This window comes from Gavia stellata, chromosome 8 (assembly GCF_030936135.1).
Source record: "Gavia stellata isolate bGavSte3 chromosome 8, bGavSte3.hap2, whole genome shotgun sequence".
Lineage (NCBI taxonomy): Eukaryota > Metazoa > Chordata > Aves > Gaviiformes > Gaviidae > Gavia > Gavia stellata.
Window position 1 is genome coordinate 6,109,770 of NC_082601.1, and position 22,143 is coordinate 6,131,912.

The 22,143-nt window shown below is 37.5% G+C and overlaps 1 protein-coding gene across 1 annotated transcript in view; it reads left to right on the plus strand.

Moving 5' to 3' along the window:
* The window catches only part of LRP1B (LDL receptor related protein 1B), a 587,356-nt gene that overhangs the window by 114,436 nt on the left and 450,777 nt on the right, over window positions 1-22,143 (plus strand). Inside the window, exon 2 of the mRNA XM_059820081.1 lies at window positions 3,004-3,141. The gene's annotated coding sequence lies outside the window, so the exon portion shown is untranslated. The remainder of the gene's footprint in view (window positions 1-3,003; window positions 3,142-22,143) is intronic.

The window sequence follows — 22,143 nt, forward strand, 5'->3', positions numbered from 1 at the left end:
ATTCTGTGATTTTGTGTGATTCTGTATTGCAGTTTCCCCTCATATACTGTTCCCCCTCCAAAAAATCTGATTTAGGCAGCTCCCCTACTACTGATTGTAAGTTCAATAATGCATTTGAAATTGCAGTATGTTTGTGTGCTGAAGGAATCTTGTATTTTAAAAGCAAGAAGCATTAAATTCAATCCCAAAATCTTTAGACAGGAGCATATCAGACTAGTCCTATTGAGATTTTAAATGTTACTTAAGAGTTTCATTCTTTTCACTCATTACATTTAGAAGATAAATATATATGCTTATATATTTTTGCTCACAAATCTCACTTTTCTGTTTGATAAAGTATGAATGCTGAAAGCCCTCGAGCAATTTTGAGTTCGTATGGAAGTAATGCAAGTACATGGCTTACAGCCTTCACAGATCTGAATTTTTTTTAATGAATGTTCTCTATTTTAGAAGAAAAGACCTTTTTTTACTCCTCACACTCTATTCGCAGTTGCTGTAATGCAATGAATAAGCAAGCTATAAATGGCAAATCAGAAAATTAGTTTGGTTTTGTCAAGGAACGTGTGGATGAGGCATTGTGGGACATAGTTTAATGGGCATGGTGGTGTTGGTTGATGGTTGGACTTGATGATCTTACAGGTGTTTTCCAACCTTAGTGATTCTGTGATTCTGTGAAATGTTAGGTGCCTTCAAGTCCTGATGCAACTGAAATGGGAATCAAATTAAACTTTTCAGTTTTACATGACCTACACTACATTGAGCGCTTGGGTATCCCAAGCTGCTTTATTTATAGTCTTCTTTGAAAGCTCTGCAAAGTTAAACCAGTCCTGGAGGAACGCTGGGCACTGCCAGAGGCTGTAGGTACTGTAGAGAGCTTTATGTGCATGTGTGCATGGGATGCTTCATGGGATGATATGTCCTATCTCCAGTTAACAGAAAAAAAAAAAATAAGTAAAAGGCCTAAAGGCCAAGTGAAACAGTCCCCCCTCCGCCCCGCACCCACCGCAGTGGCCATGCTGCCTGGGAAGGGCATGGACCTGCATTGCCCCCACCTCTCGTTTTCTTGCATGGTGCAGGGGTCTCTGCCAGCACTGCAGGTCACACCTCTCTGATTCCTATTACTGTGTTCTTTGAGTCCTGACATCTAGGATAAGTTTTAATCATCTCGACTTTCTGTTGTTAATTTTCTCCTATATTTTACTGGAAAATATAGGAAAAATGTATTCTTTGTGAAGTGTTTTAATACCTCTACATTTGCTAAGCAGTTATTTAACCTAGAACATAGTGAGAATAGTTTTTCTCTGAGGTCAGAAGGTATTTTGAGCCCTTATCCTTAGCTTAGGAACGCAGTTTTCTTGAAAAAGTGAAAGTAACACATGGCCATCATAAAAAAATATGGGTTTTTTTTTCATCCTGGAAGCACACAAATTGTTTAAGACAGAGTACATTCATCCCCATATCCATTGCCTTTTTCTCCCTAGTACCAGTGTGCTATGTTTCTTTTAATCAGTGATACATCAAGGATGTAATTGGTGTCACTCCATCGGTGCAAGATGTGAAGCTGGAGAGGTCAGAGGAGGGAAGCAGGACGCTGTACATCATGCCTTCCTGCGCAGTGGATGCGGCCCTTTTAGGGGCGCGTGCTCTGCTTGGGGAAGGGGAGCACCTGCCTTGTGCCAGTGGGAGCTGCATAAAAGAATACAGGCAAAAACATTGTAAACCACTGAAAATTGATATTTGTTGTGCCCACTGTAAATGGTGGATGGTTTCCTGATATGTATCACGGCAGTGGGAATTTTTAATTTATGTTTGCTAATTGGGACAAGTTTTTTAAGTTAGGATTTTTATTTAATGGGCTGAGCTAAGAGCTATCTGTATTTGTTATAGAAATCGTAATTCATCCCAGAGCTCTCCTTTGCTTTCTACTGCTGACTTCAAGAGACCAGACCTACCAAAGCTGAGATTTTCCCACTTACGAGGGAGCTTTCAGCTACTGCCTGTGATTTCTGTCCTTCGTCTTGGAGTTAGTGCCTCAAAGAAAGTGGAAGCATATTGCACTTGAGCACAGCGCGTCCTAGGGTATATTTCCCTTGAGGACTGTTACTAGCTGTCAGAGTTTAGCACAGACTCAAGGCTCCAACACATGCAATCAAGAAGCTTTAAGTTGTTTCCTGAAAAATTTCCACACCTTCAGTCTCTGCAGCTAATCATATACTGTGTATAAATGATGATTCATCCTCTAAATGATCTAAACCCTTCAGACCCCTAAATGTTCTTTACAGTATGTTAAAAATCTCAAAGTCTTTATGATGTGAAATTATGTTTGTTGGGGTTTTTTATCAGTCAGAACCCTCTCTAAGAGATAAACAAAAGACATCCTCAAAAATCCCTGTACTTCGTCAAAAATCCCTGCACTTAACACTTCAGGGATAAGGGGACACAGAGTGATTGCAGCCAGGATGGTATCCCAAAGGGAGCAAGCACAGTATCCTTAGTTTCTCCCTACTACCCTGTACTGCACAGTTTCAGAGGCAGACTCCTGGGCTGCAGAAACAGTTTCTCTGATCTGATGCAGCCATAAATATGTAACATTTATATGTAATTTCATAAATATGTAAAATTATCTGTATAGCACAACAATGAATGTAAATACTGGTACCTGTTACTCTTGATATGATTCTTGATTTGATATGATATTCACAAGGCAATTGAAAATTTTATGATACTCTTTAATGTTTGCAAAGCTTAATTTTAGCAGCTGTGAAACACCTATATTTTGGGAAATAATCCTCTCTGACCCATTGATTTCCTTTTAATTGCACTAATCATTTCTTTATTTTAATTCTCCTAAATACAGCAATGATAATGCACAAAAAAATCTGCAAAATGGACTAATACATGGAGTGTTGCCCTTAGCTTTAAAGTGGAAATGCAATATAGAACTTTCTTTGCTTTATTGTAGATATAAAAATATGTATAAGAAATTTTCTGTGTATTTTTTAGGTCCTGAGGAAGCAGATTTCAAGTGCACCCCGAATTATGTTAGCTGCATCGGTACAAACAAATGCATTCACTTGTCCCAGCTCTGCAATGGTGTTTATGACTGTTCTGATGGGTATGACGAAGGAGTACATTGCCGGGGTAAGTAAATTTGCTGAGGAAAAAATTCTTTAACCTGAAGTCTTCTGCTATGCATTTTTTTTTAGTTCAAAGAAAACCAGAACTTTCTTATTCTTGGGAATACATATAAAACAAAAGTTAAATGATAGAGGCATATTTTAATGTATGTTTCAAGTTCATTTTAAAAATATGTTGTGCGAAGTAAAGGCAAGTAAAAAGCCCCTACAGGTTTTCAGACTTTTTCTGTAACTATTACTAACGTTGTATGATGGAAATGGTTTATACCAAAAGAAGGATGAGGAAGCCCTTTCTTAGGGAGCAAAGGTTGGGCAGCATACTTTGCCAGAATATTTTTTTCCTTGTAACTTTTGTTTAAACAGAAAAGCCAAAGAAAAACACTGAAAGATACATCAGATTTGCTGTGAGCACTATTTTACATTGAGGACTTGCTTTTGGAGGGATTTTATGCTGGTGTATAAGAGTGCAGTTGCCAAATTCTGACAATGAGAAATCTTAAGGAGAAATTGGTTGAAGTCAACGTTTTTAATATCTCAGCTCTACTACTCAGAAGACTTATTAAGGTCTGCCTTGGGGATAGTTATAAGGCTGCCATATTAAGCCCAAATCTTGGATACCATTAGTCATTAACATGTCAGTTATTCTCAATCAGTAGACCTCACTGCTACGGAAATGATTGTTGATGATCCTCAACAGATCTCATGTTCAAAACCAGAAACTGAGGGACAGGTCCTGGGACTTCTGCTACAATCCAATTGGCAATATGCAGTAAAAGCTACAATTAATGGTATAGTTCAGAAAGTTAAATTAGAATATAAGTTCATGTGGACAGATTTCCAGAGCTGTCATAGTAAAATCTAAGCCTGCATGAAAAATGAGCCATATGAAAAAAAAAAGAAAAAAAAAGCCAGCTGGAATTAATCAATGGAATGCTGCTGACTTCACAAAACTACAAATAGTTATTTTTATATAACCAGGTGAGGATACAGGCTGTCATAAAATATATGACAATTCTTGTTCACAGTGATAGGTATCATTTCTTTTCTGAAAGGCTCTACTTTTGTATAGTCCTTGTTCAATGATCACAACACAAAATCAAAATTTGTGTCAGCATATTGATTTTAGCACTGGTCTCAGCATCCAAAAAACCCCAAAAGTTAAACTGGCCAAAGCAGTATTTGGCCGATACTGGAGCTTTCTGAAGTTGTAGGTGAGTGTTTTTCAGAGAACAGTATTGATCCATTAAGCACTGTTTAAATGTATATTTCTTAATAATTCATATATTTATTTAAATTACTATGGTTTAAATGGCAGAGGATTAAAAACTTCCAGTGCTGCATAATTATTGTATTATAACTCTCTTGTATTTTATTGTATTTTAACTCTTTAAATTAGGATTTTAATGGAATCAGAAAAAATGAATGAGCTAAAAATAAAATCCTATGTTAGTGTAAATTAAATATGTTTGGTATTCATAAGTATCATTTTGTATATGTAGTCTGTACTTTGGAATGTGATGGCACATGAAATACCTAATCTTTATTCATGCCCTTTTAATTTATGCCTAAATACACCTTGTAAGGTTCATGTTGATTCCCACTCCTTTCTTTATTATCATATATGAATATGAAAACTTCCCAATGGTAAAATTAATGTCTGCTCTAATAAATTACCATAGAATTTAGTGAAATATACTAAAAAAACATTTGGTCTACACCACACAGAACACATAGATAATGAAGTTCTTTTATATTGTATTTTATTAAGAATTTAAAGTTGTCTCCCAGTATCTTGTCTAGTAAATGGTTAACAACTCATTAATATTGATTTTTGTAGCAATTATGTATTTTGACTTGCTTGTTAGAGGCAGTTCTTAAATTATTAGTGGACACATTGCTATCAGCAAAGCCAAAGAATACAGAAAACAGTAACTTTACATTATGCTCTCTATATCTATATATCAGAACAATGCGTGGGTAACCGTTGAGTCAAAAGCTGCAAAGTTGCTTCAGAAACCTAGCCAAATAGCTTTTTCTCGATATTAGTAACAAAAATGGCATTCTAAGTATGTTCCTCTTTAATTAATACTGTTCGTATGAGATTTTTGATTGATCAAGAGGATAATAGCAGTTTTAAATATTTAACTACATACAAGTCAGTTGGTCACAGAGCTGACTATGTTAATATAATCTATTGCTAGTGACAGTGATAGTGCTGTGTAAATAAATCACGGCCTATGCACCAGGAAAATAAGTTATGGTACAAAGTATGGGGTGTGTGACCATGGCAAAGACCATTTCTGTGTACAGGTCACAAGTCCACAGGGGTGACAGCTTCTGATAATGTTTAAGAACTAATGGTGTATATGCATTCAGTAACTGGAATTTCTTTCTCTAAATTTAACATTCTTATGTTAATTCATTATATTATGATCTTTTAGAGATACATTCAGGCCTGCACCTTTTTCTGGGCAAGTAAAAATATGATTATATCTGCAGTGTGAGATGGTAATGTATGTGAAGTTTCAAGGAAATAGTAGTAAATACAATGACATTCCTGTCTCATCATCTTTTATTTCTGGCACATATGCATTTTTGCTGGTGAATGTAATGCATAAATTCAGGAGGGGTTGTGGCAATATGAAATAAAAAATGTTTTATTATGTATGGTTGTTTCACATTATGTGTTTCAATGTCCTTCAGAGGAGAAGGGGTGCATGGTTCACTGAAACTGAAACTCACAGCATGTAACAGTGATAAGATATCTGCATTTGGTCATTTTGGATTCTTTGCTGTTTTTTGACCTAAGAATGCTTCAGAGAGGCTGAATAAGCAAGGGATCAACATATATACTAACCCCTCCTATAAAGTGTAGGCTGGGGATGATCAGCTTTCTGAGATTCATCAGATAATTTCACCACGATCCAATCCTGCTGAATGGGGGAGTTGGTGCCCATCAGCTATTTGGAGGCTTGATAAGGCTCAGATAAAATTTACCAATGCCAAAACTAGACCCAGCTGTGAGTAGTTCTGGTAGAAGACTGATCCAGAGCTGCTCTGGACAATTAAGCTTCTTTCTTTAACACAGTTAAAGGTTTCTTCTGAGAACGAGGTCTTTATTTCAGTTGCATTTTCAGCCACTTTTAAAGCTCAGCCATGCGATGAGCTGAGAAGTCTTCTGCCACAGGGGAGTCGCTGAATTATTGCAAGCTGAACTATTTATCTTTCCTTCCCATGGTTCATCCCAGTCCCATATTGGCAAGCCCTCGATGAGTTTGCTGAGGGCATCGCCAGGACAGGACTGGGACTGGCTGTGCTCAGTCAAAGCAGGTGTCATGTGGCTACAGCTTGCTCCAGCCTCTGATTTTGTTGTCTTTTGAAGGTTAAAATACCTCTTTTTTTTTTTTTTTTCTCTGAACGTTTTAGGAACAGCTTGGACAAATATCCGTCATGGATTAGATGGAGTAACCTGGCCTTGAGTAGGTAAAGGATTAGATAGATCCTTAAGATAATTTCTAGGGACTTACAATCACATTCCCATGAATCTTAGAAAAGGGTTTTTATAGAGCTGCAGAGGTGATCTGCACAGTTTTATAAATCAGTACTTTTTATATAGATATATATAAAAAAATGGCAAAAATATATATATATATATGGCAAAAAATTGAAGGTGATATGCCAAAATTAGTTTTTGGTCTGTTTCTGAGTTGCAGCTATAGAGAACTAGAACTTTTACAGAATGTAGAAATGTCCTTTTTCACTTAACTAACTTAAGGAATAAGTTATTATTAATAGCTGCAGAAATAGTTATGCTAAAATTCTGGATATTCTAGCCAGAAAATACTAAAAGATTACTGAAAAAAATGCTAGCACAAATACTCTGCATATCTTTGGCTTATGCCAATTTATCATAAAAAGGAACATTTTTTGAATAATTACCAAGAAGCAAAACTGACACGGAATTAAAAGAGGCCCAGGTAAGAGCCCATGAAGGCCCTAATTACACGCTGATGCTCTGACTTTAAAGTTGAAGTGTATTTTCCATTATACTGCAGTATCCATTGCATTTCTATGGACTGTGTTGTATTATGCAGTGGGAATACTGCAGCAAGTTTATCCATCCTAGCTGACAAGACAAAATAATAGCAACATTAATAGTCTGAATGTACTCTTCTCCAACAGGCACATTAATGATAGAGTACATTGGGATCTCATTAAATAGTCTTCCATCACAGCCTTGACATGGCTTATGCTCTGTACTTCTTTGGAGGATAGACAACCCAATTCTTTGGGAACGGGAAAGCAGGAATGCTGTGGGGATTCCCTGGAAGTCTGTACTTGCGCTGAACCCCTGAAGTTTATTTGATCAACACCCGGCTGAATATGAGCCAGCAGTGTGCCCAGGTGGCCAAGAAGGCCAACGGCATCCTGGCCTGTATCAGAAACAGTGTGGCAGCAGGAGCAGGGAGGTGATCGTGCCCCTGTACTCGGTGCTGGTGAGGCCGCACCTCGAATGCTGTGTTCAGTTTTGGGCCCCTCACTACAAGAAGGACATTGAGGTGCTGGAGCGTGTCCAGAGAAGGGCGATGAAGCTGGTGAGGGGTCTGGAGCACAAGTCTGATGAGGAGCGGCTGAGGGAGCTGGGGTTGTTCAGTCTGGAGAAGAGGAGGCTGAGGGGAGACCTCATCGCTCTCTACAATTACCTGAAAGGGGGTTGCAGAGAGGTGGGTGTTGGTCTCTTCTCCCAAGTGACAAGTGACAGGACAAGAGGAAATGGCCTCAAGTTGCGCCAGGGGAGGCTTAGGCTGGATATTAGGAAAAACTTCTTCCCTGAAAGGGTTGTCGGACACTGGAACAGACTGCCCAGGGAGGTGGTTGAGTCACCATCTCTGGAGGTATCTAAAAGACATGTGGATGAGGCACTTAGGGACGTGGTTTAGTGGTGGACTTGGCAGGATCAGGTTAATGGTTGGACTTGATGATCTTAAAAGTCTTTTCCAGCCTAAACAATTCTATGTTTCTATGATTCTAAGTGCAAAGGAGTGAGCAGGTTTTTGAGGATGCTTTCTCTCATTCCAGTCACTGCTACTATCAGTAGTATCTGGCCAGTATGCCGTCCCTGTGACTTGCAGGAGGCGGTGGAACCGGGCTCAAGGGAGCTCAGGACGTTGCTCTTCCTGGCTCTGAGTCACAGCAGCTCCCCACTGTGGTTGGAGTTGCATGAAAAATGTGACTGTATCTTTTCCCATCTGAATTACTGATTATTCAGATTGCTTATACCATCTCATATTGAAATTAATCATTATAGCAAGACTGCAACATCCATTCAAGCCCCTTGCTATTTGGCGAGTCACCATACATAAGGTAATTGCCTGCCTGTCTACCTGTCTGTCTACCTAGCACCGTTGACAAGACCAGCCTGGGTATACAGAAGAATCTCCATTACCTTCAGAAGACTAAATATCTTCTGAAAGTAACCTCAAATTTTTGTTTGATGTATTGACTCGATGTAATCCAACGTATTTTTAAGTTAATTAATACTAAGAAAATCTAGGAGACATCACAGGGGTTACTTGAGATACCTTTTTTTAAATTAAAACTTAAAGTTTTACTGAACTCAACAGATCTCATAGAAACCTGCCAAGTCTTTGGATTATTTGGATCTTTGTGAACCATGATCTGAGTCATGATCTCTAGTCAATAAAATACATAAAGGCAAACCCTGGATCATTTAGTATTAAAAAACTGCAAAACACACATACAGAAGATTTGGCCAGCTAGTTGTTATGTTTGTAGCAGCCTATAATCAGAGTATTATTTTTCTGTTTAGGCTTTTTCAATGAATTGTTATCATAAGATGAAGATAAATGGTGCTATTACTGAATCATGTTTTTGTCTGGCACTTCTACAGATGGAACACTGGGAAATTTTAAGTAGTGTTTACCAGAGGGGAAAATACAAATTTCAGAATTATATGGAAACTTCAGACCATTCAAGAATGAGGCAAAATTATAAACTTGAAAGTTATCAAGCTGCATTTAAATCCTAGTCTTAACTTTTTTTTTCTTTATTTTTTTTGTTTTTCTTTCTCTGTCATGAAGTCGTGTAATAAGCTAACCAAGGAAATCTAAAATAGTGTAGAATTATAAATGTTCCCAACTTTTTCACATGAGACTGTTTCTGGAAGTAGTGCACACCTGCTAAAGAAATCCCTGTAAACTCGTTTAGTTTATTCTGACCAGCTTTAAATCAGTCATCCTTTAAGACTCTGATGTACACAGTGTAACATCAGGCTAGTGAAACCTTGAACCCCCAGGAGATCTCACAGTGCTTCTGCCATACCAGTGGGGCTGCTGAAACCATCAGGTAACGTTGAAAATTATTCCCTCTGCAACGGCTCTGCGTTCTGCATCAGGCTTTTTACTTGTGGTTATAAGACAGAAAAGAGGTGTAGGCACTAAAATAAGACGATCATAGGTATTTTTGATTTGGAACAGAACTGCTGGTAAATAACTAAATTTGTCTGGGCAAAGGCTTATTTTGCCTTTTTTGGTTTTATTGTATCTCTGTCTCATTTCACCATCCAAATATCCAATTTCTTGTATATTACTCTCTTTCCCATCTTTTTGCCTTAATAGAGCATGATGTGGCTCACTGAAATTAGCCAAGGTCATTTAGTCTATTCTGCTGTCAAGACAAAGAAGTCACGGGCTTGGTGATTTAATAACTTTCTATCACAAAATCCTATTGCAGCGAAGCAAATTAAAGGTGGCTGGCAGGGGGAGAGAGCAGTGGAAGACATTTGAGTGATGTAATTTCATCCCACCTTTTATGGGCTGTTGCTGAAGAGATTTTTTAGGCCAGAATGCACAAATGAACACCATTGTTAAGGTATCGGCATTGTCTATGTGGCAAATTAAGTGTAGCATTTAAATGTTTGACCATAGATGATAATATTATATGATAACAGATCATTATGTAGTACATAGTTTGTATGGAGTGTTGTGATCCTGTCCGTTGAAGGAGCGATGTATGTCGTGTCTGCTCCCAGTCATTTCAAGTTGCAGTATTCATTTTCCTGAGAGAAGACGTTAGGTAATGTTCCTTACTGGCAAAGTCAAGTGTTGGTCAGTTATGGCCTCCCTGAATACAAATACTGATTAGTTTTCCTACTTAGCGCAAGTGTTTTATATACATACACTTTCTTCAAGGTCATGGAAAGCATGTTTACTGTAGGAAATGCAGTGTTGAATGCTTGTACCGTGGAGTTCTTTCTGATCTTCCTTATGAGATAGAGGATTAAAGATCATAACTCCAGTATTTCAGTTTTTCTATGATCCTGTTGCCTAATAAAATGCATGAAGTGTAGTAGTCGTTTCGTATGTCATATTGTAAACAAGACCATGGTAGTCAAGAGAGCCAGTTAGTCATGGTGGTAGTTAACTGGCTCGTGTTCAGGGCTACACAAACCTGATGAAAAGAGCTACAGTCAGTGTTGTAGGGGGATGCGATGGAATGATCTGAGAAAGCTTTGTTCTACTTTCCAGGGATTTAGGTTAAATGGTATTTATTGTTGCCTGCTGTTGTTTTTGCCTGCTGTTACTGTTTTGAGGCTGCCCTCTACTGAGAAAAGAAAACAAACATTTAAGTTCTTACTATGAGCATCCCCTTTTCAGTTTCATTCAATAACTTTTATTATCTTTCTGTTGATTAGTGCGTATAGTTACCTGATTATTTTTCCCTGTTACAGCTAATAAAACTCTTTAAGGAATTCTCTTACGTAAGAAATGTAAGATGATTTTTGTACAAATAAATTTCAAAGTACTTTGATGAAGATAAATATTCTGGGCATAATCTCTGTAGCAGGAGTTCCAGATATATTCACATGGCAAAAAATCTGACACTCATAAACTCATCCCGCAAGCAGGAACTGTAGCTGCTGCCTGGCTCCCATTAGTTCACATCACAGAGTATATCTTAACTGCATTTTCAATATATAGGCGTCGGGAGACAGCTTTTCAGTGAGGAGAAGCTAGGGCCTGACACCAAATGCTTATGAAACACTAGTAACCTTGAGGCATAGGGAGACCGACAGCACAAGGTTTATTTTCAGCTATTGTCACTAATATTTGGGGTTCGGGGGATAGCTTAGACATACTGAAATCTTATTTAGAAGGAGTACTGCTTTTTTCAGTTTCCTTTTGAGCATTTTTTCTTTTTTCAGAATATACAGGAACTTTTACATTTAGACCTATAGCAATTAATATTCAATTAATATTTCTTACATTATCTAATAGTAAAATTATATCTAATGAGGAAAAATGCAACTGAGGCACCTGTCTATCAATAAAATGCATGATTATTAAATTTCCGTGACCTCTTACTCCAGTGATATTATTTGCCTATTCATTGCTCATATCAACAGAGTTTTAAAATAATTGGGCAACCTGGTGTTTGAAGTGAGGAAGAAAACGAAGTGAAAGGCACGTGTGCTGAAAAATGTGGTATTGGTCCTCCTAAAGCTATTCATAAAGTCGACCTAAATTTACAGAATGGTATCAAATTGAAGATGGAAAAGAAGAATGAAAAGAGCAAATTCTGGGGCTCACATCACGTAATTTGTCAGAAGTGCAGTTGTCAGTTTTCTGCCCCAGGAGTCCTCAGCCAAGCTAAATTATGAGACTCAAGTTTTTTCACTCCCTGCCTGAGGGGATTTGTCTTCCCAGCTCCTTATCTTCCCAAGGTGAATAAACTAGCGAGCAAACTACAAGATGTTCTGCATGGGGGGGTGCTTTTGCTCCTCGTGGCGCTCTTCTCTGTGGAACAAACAGTTAAATGTTTATTATAGCAAATACTTTAAGCTCCAGGAGCGTTGATTTGAATTCTCATGGCAAAGAGTCAATTCCAGTCTCTCACTTGTTCCCATCTCAGCAATTTGTTGTGTATTGTTAACCAAAATGGGTAAATTCTGGGAGTTGGGGTACTGTAGTCCCACCTGGAATACATATGCCTCTACACAACATCCACCTGCCTGGCCATGTATGTTCGGCACACACCGTATTCTACAATTTATAGCTGAAAAGAAGAGAACTAACAATTTTTTCTTCTAGACAAGGACTTTAATTTCTTACCTCATCCCACTTCTTGAATTTTGCAATTTTAAGCTCGTGAAACTGTATAATCAAAAAGTCCAAGTCATTTTCAAATTGTGTAATATAGTTTAAAAATTAAAAGTTACCATCATTTCTTAGACTATGATAAACAAGTCAAGATGTCACCAGCAATTTTAAGTGAGATTGATAATATGCAGTGGTGTGAAGAAGTTCACTTTGACACTTTGAGAAATAACTCTTGGTCTTCCACTCAGAAGCAAGAACATGCACAGAGCATACAAAAACTGATTTTCAGAATTCATTATATCCTCTCTGGAAGATTTCAGTCATCTTTTCTCCACAACAATCTGTGTCAGGAAAGTATAACTTAGTCTTTAACTCACAGGGGTAATGTCTATAATTTGAGTTATCTGTGAAATGTACAGATTAAAATACTGTGAGATGGAATGAAAAGAGTTAAAAATTGTAGGAGAAAGAAAGGAAAAAGAAGTGGTACCATGGGAAAGTACAGGCAGTAAATGGCAAGTAAAAAGAATCACTGGAAGCAATCAAGTAAGAACAAAAACTGGGAAAATACAGAGACCGGTCAATAACAAGGTTCACTATAATCCTTTATACGAGGGCTAGTAAAGCAGACCTGGTTTAAGTCAGTGCTTTCTGTTTGGAAATACGTACATCAAAGAGTAGGACCGTGTTCCCACTGCACTGACTCATGTAAGAACCGTAATCTAAGAATATTTTCTCTTTTGTGAAAATGGGTGTATTGAAAGTGTCATTGCTTTGCATGCAATGGTATCAATCTGTATGGCTCATCATCATTTCGTTGTGGTAGTTACTTTCTCTGCCCTTTGTGTCTCTGGTTGTTGGTACTGGTCCTTTAGAACATCATAGATCTTACAGCAGTTGCTCCACACACCACTTGTCTTACCAGTGAGTAAGATAATACACAACATATGTTTTAAACAGTCAAAAGTTAGGATTGGTCATCATGTTCTTACAGTTTTTGATTGAAGAAACAGCCTACTTCCATACTACACACTACTAACTGCCATTCCCTGAAATTTGGAGGGACATCCAAAATTCACCTGAAACTGTGAAGTTCAGTAAATTTTCAGATGATATAAAATGATACTGATATATATACCTCAGTACTGTTCACTAAATAAATGTAATAGAATTGTAATGCATGCGGATCACATATAATCTGTACTGTTGGCATATAGCAGAATAGACAGATTAATATTTTCTAGTAATATTCTTTTTTAAAGGACCGGGCCTATCAAAACCAAAAAATGTGCTTAATTTTTTTCAATCACTTGTATTCAGGTGCTGTTTAAGCATTTACATAGGCAAAAGGATTTGGGTTTGTGTTGGTTTTTTTTTTTAAGACACTCTGGGAAAATGCCACATGTGGAGAACGATGAGCGATATTTGAAGTTCAGGATGTGACCATGATCCACTCTGGGCAAAACAATGTTTTCTGGCATGCAGCTGTTGAATAAGGCTGCTCTCTGAGTGTCTCTTTAACTGTGGGATATCATGGTAGAACATATCCTATGAAATCCAACTTTCCGAGACTGTATTTAGCATCTTTATAAAATAATTTTTATCTATCCAGTCATTCTTAAAATCCATTTACATTCAGCAAAGTATTAAAAATGCTGTTTGGAAGATAAGATATCTTATACGTGGGATGGATTAATGGAACAATGGACAATTGTCAGCCTTCCCATTTTCTCAAAGGAAGTGATGACCACTAAGATTAAAAAAGAGGAGGAATTAGAAGCAGACCAGATTATGATTCCAAAAATAGGTTTATCCGATGCACAATGACACTTTTCTGACCCCTTCATGATGCAGCTTGGTTTCCACACTTGTGTGAGGTTCCATAAGAGCTGATGTCACGTTCCCAGAGCCGGATCAGCCAGAGAGAATATGTCTGTGTTTTAAAATAAAAGACTCATTTATAGTAATTTAAGCCCCAAACACATCTCTTCGTCCTTCTATAGAAGGTCAGAATCCTCACTCATTAAGAACTGTATGTGGTCTTTTAAACAAATGTACTTTTTAATTACCAGCAGGCAATTCAGCACAATTTGTTGCTGTCTAAGGTACTTTTTATTTTCTAATGGTCTTGCATATTTGATATTCTCTTTCAAAATTATGCATCAGATGTAGGACTTGCCACTTGTTTGATTGACTTTTTCCGTCTTTTAATGATGTGCATCTCCTAGAATTTTTGCAGAAGTGAATCCAGCTACATATGGGAGAGGCAGCTCTTTGTATCGGTTCCGTACACTTGTAACACAACTCTAAAGGTGATGGGGTCCCAGCCAAAGCCTGCTCACCCACAGAGGATCTTTTTGGAATGGGGACATTGGAGCTGTGACCTACGTACTTTTCTGAAAGGGGATATAGAAGAGAGAAAATGCCCTCTGCTGAAGGACAGGAGCTGTTCGTTGCTCTGCCCCCTTTTTCTGGGAATCTGGAATACACTCTGCCTATTCAGAAACTATTCCTTGCCGTTTTTTTTTTTTCCTGCTTTTAAGGTAAAGCTCTGGTACTTGAAGGAACAATCTCAATCTGTCTATTAATTTTAAACATGATAATAAGGTACCACCATGGCATGCTGCCTCAGTGTTATTCTAATAGCTTGTGCCCTGGACTGGTTGTGTCATCATTTTCATCATCATTTGCTTAGTTGCATTCTCTGTTATTGACTCTTATAATTTAGTTATTACAAACAAACATCTTCATTTAATGAACATTCAGATCTTGATTTACTTGCTAAAGAAAATTCTTGAACCAAAATAAAAACAATGTGAAGTCACATTTTATGTTCTATTATAAAATATTTATGGTAGAACAGTTCCATCTGGGATCAAGGCAGAAAGTGACAGACTTACAGATTAAAAAGAGAATAGTTCACGATTCTGAAGTAGCAAAACATTTAGTTGTCTTAGCAAATTTGAGGTTTTTTACTTCATTGAAAGACAATGAAGTGATTGAAGAATGTCATGAAACATTTATGTGCAGGTAATTTTTAGGTATAAGAGTTGATTTCTGCAGGAAAGCCATGAATATAGTTTTAAATTCTCAAACTAATGGCATGAAGTGGCATCAGGAGGATAAAACAGGTCGCGAATAAGTTCTGTTCTGCAAATTGTTACATAAAATGTCCACAGTTACATAAAAATGAAACTGTTCTGACATCCTAAGTACTCACATTTAAGGTACATTGTAATTAAATATACTTTTGCAAAGTGCAACTGTTCTGCTTTCAGCCATGAACTGACACTAATATTTTATGTTAAAAAATAATGAGAGAATTACTCACAAATATAAGTGGACACAGTGTGGGGCCCATAATTCTGTGTTCTGGTAAACTTGAATGTCCTATGATGCATAAAAATGTAAAGTGCTATACTAGCCCTTCAGGAAAACCTGGGCTTGCTTCCTGCCCTTAACGTGGGAGCTGGATGTTTTGATTTTTAGAGAAGGGAAGAAAACACAAACTCGAACCAAATCTCATGTTGGTCATAATGTCTGATATTGGAGGAAAGGATAAAACACAGTGATCTTCAAACTGTAATTTCCCCCTCTTGAGCTTAATGGAAAAATGCTTTAAATAGCAACACACCTTTTAGAGGCATGTTGGGGATTACTGTTCAGATGAAGTAAAAAGGGGATCATGGATGCTTCCTCTCTTACTGAAAAGGTTACTGGTTTCTACATATGTGTCCTATTTGGGTTTACAAAGGAGAACTAGATGAAAGACAAAAAAATGCCCTTACCTGATCCCCACAGAAAATCAGGCTTTCTTCTATTTGAAAACTTTTTGTTTTGAAGTCTACCAGTATGTGCCAGGTTTCTCGATATTGTCTTGAAACCATTGTAAAGTCATGAACCATTCCAGTGCTAAAACTATTAAATTTGCGGGACCTAAGAACTAACAAACATTTCCTGTTAAATGTAGAAATTTGCAGTCTTATGATTCACACACCTTAAAAAGTCCATACGTTACATTTAATAAAAAATTGTTCTGCCAGTCCAGGAAATTTTTCCCTGTTGATGCTAACGGGGTCTATAGTTGGGAGGAGCCATTTGCAAAATGCCTCAGATTTTTAAGACTCATCACAAAGTCAGAAAGAACCCTTGCTGCATACCTAAGGATATTCATAATACATATGATACATACCTAAGGGTGTACATAAATCATAGGCAAGTTCCTGGCATGCAGCAGGAGAGAGAAGCTGGGTCTAACGTAAATTCACATAAAGCTGCCCAGCAACTGGGCTGTTTTGAACCCAGCTCTGTAAGTGTCCTTGTCCACCCCAACATGCTTATAAAAGGAACCGTAGTGCTTTCAAAGTATTTAGCCCTCCAGTACTTGCGTAAGGCAAGTCAGTCTGTTGGTCTTAATAAAGCCGCTATCAGTGTTCACCGAAGGATCCAGGAAGCCCTCTTCAATATGTGGACTGTAAATGAAAGTAGAAATTGCTGGTGGCTTGCGTTAGTGCGAGTTACAATCATCTTCCAAGTAAAAAGTAATGTGACTGAAATACAATTCTTGTTAACGGATACATCTGCAGGCCTTTGCTTCTGACTTCAGCTGTGAAAGTGCTTCTCGCATCTTTCTTTTTCCCCTAATGAAGGCACAGCTGTGCATTTAGGGACTTGACAAAGAGTGTGATTAGACTTCCAAAATAATTTCTCTGCCTTCAAAAAGAGTTGTTATTAGCAACTAATTCTTGGTGAGATTTATTATAGTCTCATGTTGTGGGACATTTTGGTGGTAGAAGCATGGAAAAGCTGTAGCAGTTTAGTATATCTTTGCATCTTCCAGAATTTATATGATGTTTCAATTTAATTTTGAAGTCTGGATGAACAAGTCACTGACCCTGTAAAATCTGAAAACATTTAGTTCAAATAGAAATTACTGGGTTTTTTTTTTTTTTGGGGGGGGGGGGGGGGTTGGTGGGGTTTTTTTTGTCATTTCTTGTTCATTGCCACAAGTTTTACTGCTTTTGTTTTGGCATTACTGCCTCTTGTGGGATATGTTTTTGGGGCTAGCTGCATGATTGCTGCGAGTGAGAAATCTCAACAAGAGAACAAGAGCAGCTTTTAACTATGCTCATTCTCTCCCAGCTTGTATACATACCAGCTGGAATTTTTTCATAGTCATACCCTATTGCTGACCATGGGAAAAGGTGAGTAGGCAGCCACAGACTTACGAACTTTCCCTTACCAGCTCTCATCCATGGTAGTGGTGATTGCCTAATGGAGAGGTGGACTCTACTCATCCATCCCATGCTGATTATGTGCAGAGAAGTTACTGTGCTGCGATCTTCTTTAGCTGTAATACATGTTCTATCCTGAATTTCTATTCAAGAGCTTGCCTCCCTGTGTGAAAGGATTATTAGTGTAGACGAGAAGTCTATTTGGGCTATGTAAAATGTGTCAGAGATTTCCAAGGAGCTGACAATGCTGATGTTCAGCACTGTGAGTTCTGCTGGCAAGTAGCTTGGAAATGTTGATTGTAGTGCTAAACATACATCAAGAATGTATTTCATGCTTTAGGTCTAACAGAGACTGTTTTCTATTCTAAACTGACCCCTGCTGTAGAAAATGTAGTTTTAATTTTAAAAAGCTACTGATCATTGCCTCTCACTCTGGGAAGCCCTGTCATACCTGAAAGTGTGACCATAACTAAAGCTTGGGTATTTGTAACTCCAGTATTTGGGAAACTATAATCAGAACAAACTTTAGCATTACTAGTAAACTGATAATTAGGATTTTATAGGTTCTGCTGCACTTATACCATATGTATTTCTAAAGAACTGATCTTTTATGGACTTAGTGCAAGTAGATGCTGGGATGCAGCTGTCGGTCTGAGGTACAGCCTAAGTACTTACTCAGTTTTTACTTAGATTTTTTCTCAGGTGAGCTACCAGTGAGCAAGACTCTTACATAGGTAGTTTTGGCACACTGAGTGGTTTTCTTGAGCATAGCCAATACAGACATTTCTTATTTGCAGCACTTTATTGCTAGCTTTGTGGAGGAAGGTACTTGCATCTGAATGTTAAAAATGACATTTGAGGGGGGGGGATGGGGGGGGAAACATTAACATGATAATTGAATTTTTTCTTTCTTAATAGACATTATCCAACAACTTCAGGAGTTTTTAATACAAACTCTAATCTAAATGGTTTCAAATTTTGCTGTATACAGAAGACTAACATATTTGTAAATTAAGAAGTCAAAGGGGAATTTTTAAAACAATTTTGTATTAGCTTTTTAGTAAAACATCGCAGAAACTCTGCCCTTTTAAATACGAAGAATATACGCTTTGGGGTTTTATTTCCCCCATGCTGATGAATTTTAAGAAGAGAGTTGCAGAAATCTCCAGTTAATCCATGCTGTACATAGAGATGTTTACTTTAGAGAAAGGTCAGACAACATATTATAGAATTAGAATCTAGAATCTTGGAAAAATAGATTTTATTCATTGTGATAAAGATTTAAAATAAACACTGGAAATCAAGAGCTCACAAAACATGAAGTATTTTAAGAATTTGAAGATTCCCAGTATTTGGATCAGAGGTGCCTTGTCTCTGTGATATTCTCATGGTAACTTTTCTGTGCAACTTTGCAAGTTGCAGTTAGTTGATGAACTTGGGAAAACAAAAGAGTTGATCAAGTACACTCTGTCTGTGGAGGGAGTGGAGGTGGTGCTGAGAAGCAGGAGACCTGTGGGTCTGAGCTGGAAAACGCCTGGGGGAGGAGAGCGTTGTGCTACCTGAAAGCACAGACTTCAAATGGGGAATCTTCTTCCCGGTGCATCGTTATTCTTCCTGGGGTGTCTGCCCCTTGTTTGCTCCGGACAGACCATTCAGTGGGCAGGAAATAACCACTGATACTGATATACGAGTATGACTGGTAGGAACCTTTGAAAGCACATCTAATGTTACCTGGGAATAAATAGCCATGCCACTGTAAAGAAGCTTACTAATTCTTTTTTCTTAAATCCATATATGCTATTTTTAAAAAGATGTGTGTCACCAGCTGCAGTGTAATTTGCTTTTAGAATATAGTGCTAAAATTTCTCTAGTCTCCTCAGAGAGTCATCTAAAGATGGATGTTTTCAGGGAAAAAAGAGATGCAAAATCCTAAACACTGCAGGAGAAAGCTTTTATTACTGTTTTGAAGTTAATTAGAATACAGAATATTTATTCATATTTCTTGTCAAAAAGGTTTTAAACAATAAATTTTGTGTTAAAAATTGTGGGTACTTGATATCTTTAAGAAAATCAAGAGGCGTATTGATCTTCTGGAAAGACATGAAAAGGTCTAATTAGTCTGTATGAAATTGAGTCCTTGGCACATCAGGCAATTGCCTCTCATACTGGCCATCGTATTTGCTGTCATTCATTATTTCCCTTCCTATTTCCCTGCATAGCTGGTTGGTCAAGGATTGGAATGTTTTCTGTCACAAAGAAAACTCTGACTTGATAGAGGGAATCCTGTCTGTGGCTTGAACTCCCGGGTACTAGGGTAATAACTATTACCTTATAATAATTATAACTAGTCACTCCAGAGACAGTTATCACATGCATAAGTATGCAGGTAAGGGAAAACCAGTTGGTTATTACATGGAGTCAGGATAGATGAGCCTGTGGTACTACAGTGTAAAATATAAACAACGTGACTGCTATATTCGGAACACTCAACAGGCCTTCCTAATGAAAAAATATACTAACAAGAGTAGAGAAAATGTTGCCTGCTGTGCCTCAATGAACAGGCAAAAGAGTTTCTATGAAATTTGATTGATTTGCAAACTAAAAGAAGGTTTGAGGGGGAAAACATAGCACAGACTCCACGAAAATGTGAACAGTGCTTAGCATTTAAGTAGGAAGAATCACAAGTTAAGGAAGAGATTTTAAAGGAATAGTTTAAATGTTTGCTTTTTCTCCCTTCCTTTAACAGTTCGTGTAATAAGAATCAATGGCTATTTGCTGTTTTAAGTTCCCGTAATCTCTTCACGGAATGAAAATTTCAGAATGTTTCCCCGGTACAGTCAAATGCTTTGTGGATTTATATTGATGAAGATCTGTAGCCTATTTGCAGTGGTGATATGTGCTCCTTTTAATCCATCCATCTTTCAACAGTGACAAAAGGTAGCTGTTCTCTTTTTAGTCATAAAGTTAGCTTCAAATAGGAGATGTCAGTAAGTAAAAGAAAGTGATTTTCATCTTTTAATATCACCACAAACCCATTTTTTATTGATAGGTGCCAAAAAAGGTTGCAGTCATTTTGCATGGCTTTAAAGCAGTGATAGCTTTACTTTGAGCACATTAAATCTGCACCGGTGATTTAAAGAAGGCAGCAATTGCCACATGGCTGTTGTTGCTCACAGGGAGAAAATGATGAAATTTGTAAGTACAAGAGTTAGGTATTTTAATCATTGACAGGAATACTTTATTAATCATTTTGTTGTTGTTTGACTAATGTTCTATTGTTGGGCTTGATTTGCCAATGCATTCATTTGTTGCTTGTTATTTTGTCACTGAATTATAATTTCATTATTCTCTGACCTTGTTTGTCCTTTTCTCACGCAATTGCAGTGTAAGGGTGGTTGAAACCATTTGGATAAAATAAAAACCAATCCATACTTTTGTTTTTGAATGAAACTGTGCGGAGCATAAATCTTAGTTAGGTTCAGCTGATTTTCTGCTGTGGTTGCAGCCATGACTGCTGGCAAAGGACCAAACACAGCGAGACAGTCCGACCTGGAGAACACCCGGGTAGGCCAGGAGCATGGTAAACTAGACATCTCCGAAATGTTTGATGGTCTACCATAAAATCTTATAAACTGCAGGTTGGCAACTGCTGAAATTGTATTTTGAATTGTTTTAAAACTAATAAGCCAGATATGTTGTATATATGTATATTTTTATATTTCTATTATTGCTTCAGAAGTTATTTATAGCAAAATGAACTGACTTTTGTTTAACAGCAAAATATCTGCAATACCTTTCCTCTTCTAATTTGACGCTATATATAGAAAGTACAAGACTACTTTCATTTTAGAGTGTTCCATGCACTAAAAAACTAATAGGGTCGATTAGTAATTCATGGGGGGAGGTGAACATTTTTATGCCCTAGTTTCCAGTATGTAGGGAAAAGCTGATGTAACATTTTGAAAACAAGAATTTGGTGTACTCAAAAATGTTTGAATTCTGTCTTCCCCAGAGTTCAAGGTTACTCTGGTGCATTGATGTAATTTTCACCCGCTGTTTATATTTTACACTAGCGTGGAGCCAGAAGTACTGGAAAGCCTGCCTCAAAGGACTGCATCTTAGGTTGCAAATTAAATTTCCTGAGCATTTGTATATTAGCATGTGTATCTAAACCCAGACCGAACTAATCAATCTTTCTACCTGTAACTAATGTTATGATAATGAGAATTAATAAGATAATGGATCTAACATTTGTGTGATAAACTTTTCTTTGGGATAATGGGACTGTGTAGAAAAACAACATGAACTTTCACTTCTGAGGGATTTTGTATCATTTAAGTTGGAATCACATGAGAGATTAGGAGAGAAGAGAGACTGTCCTTCCCTGCTCTGATAGCCTCCAAGATAACACATTTTTATGATTACAGAATTCACCTGTTCACCAAGGTTAATAGCTGTTTGAAACAGTGGCTTCTCTTTGGTTTGTATCCTGTACTGCAGCAGGCATGTTAATAAATGGTTCTGTCTAATAGCTCTGTCTGGGCTTAAAGGCTTAAACAGAAGAGTCCATCCCCAACTGAAACAGTGAGCTTGTGCCTTTCTTACATTCTGTGCTAGTGTTCTCACTAACGATCAGGGCACTGACTCCATGCC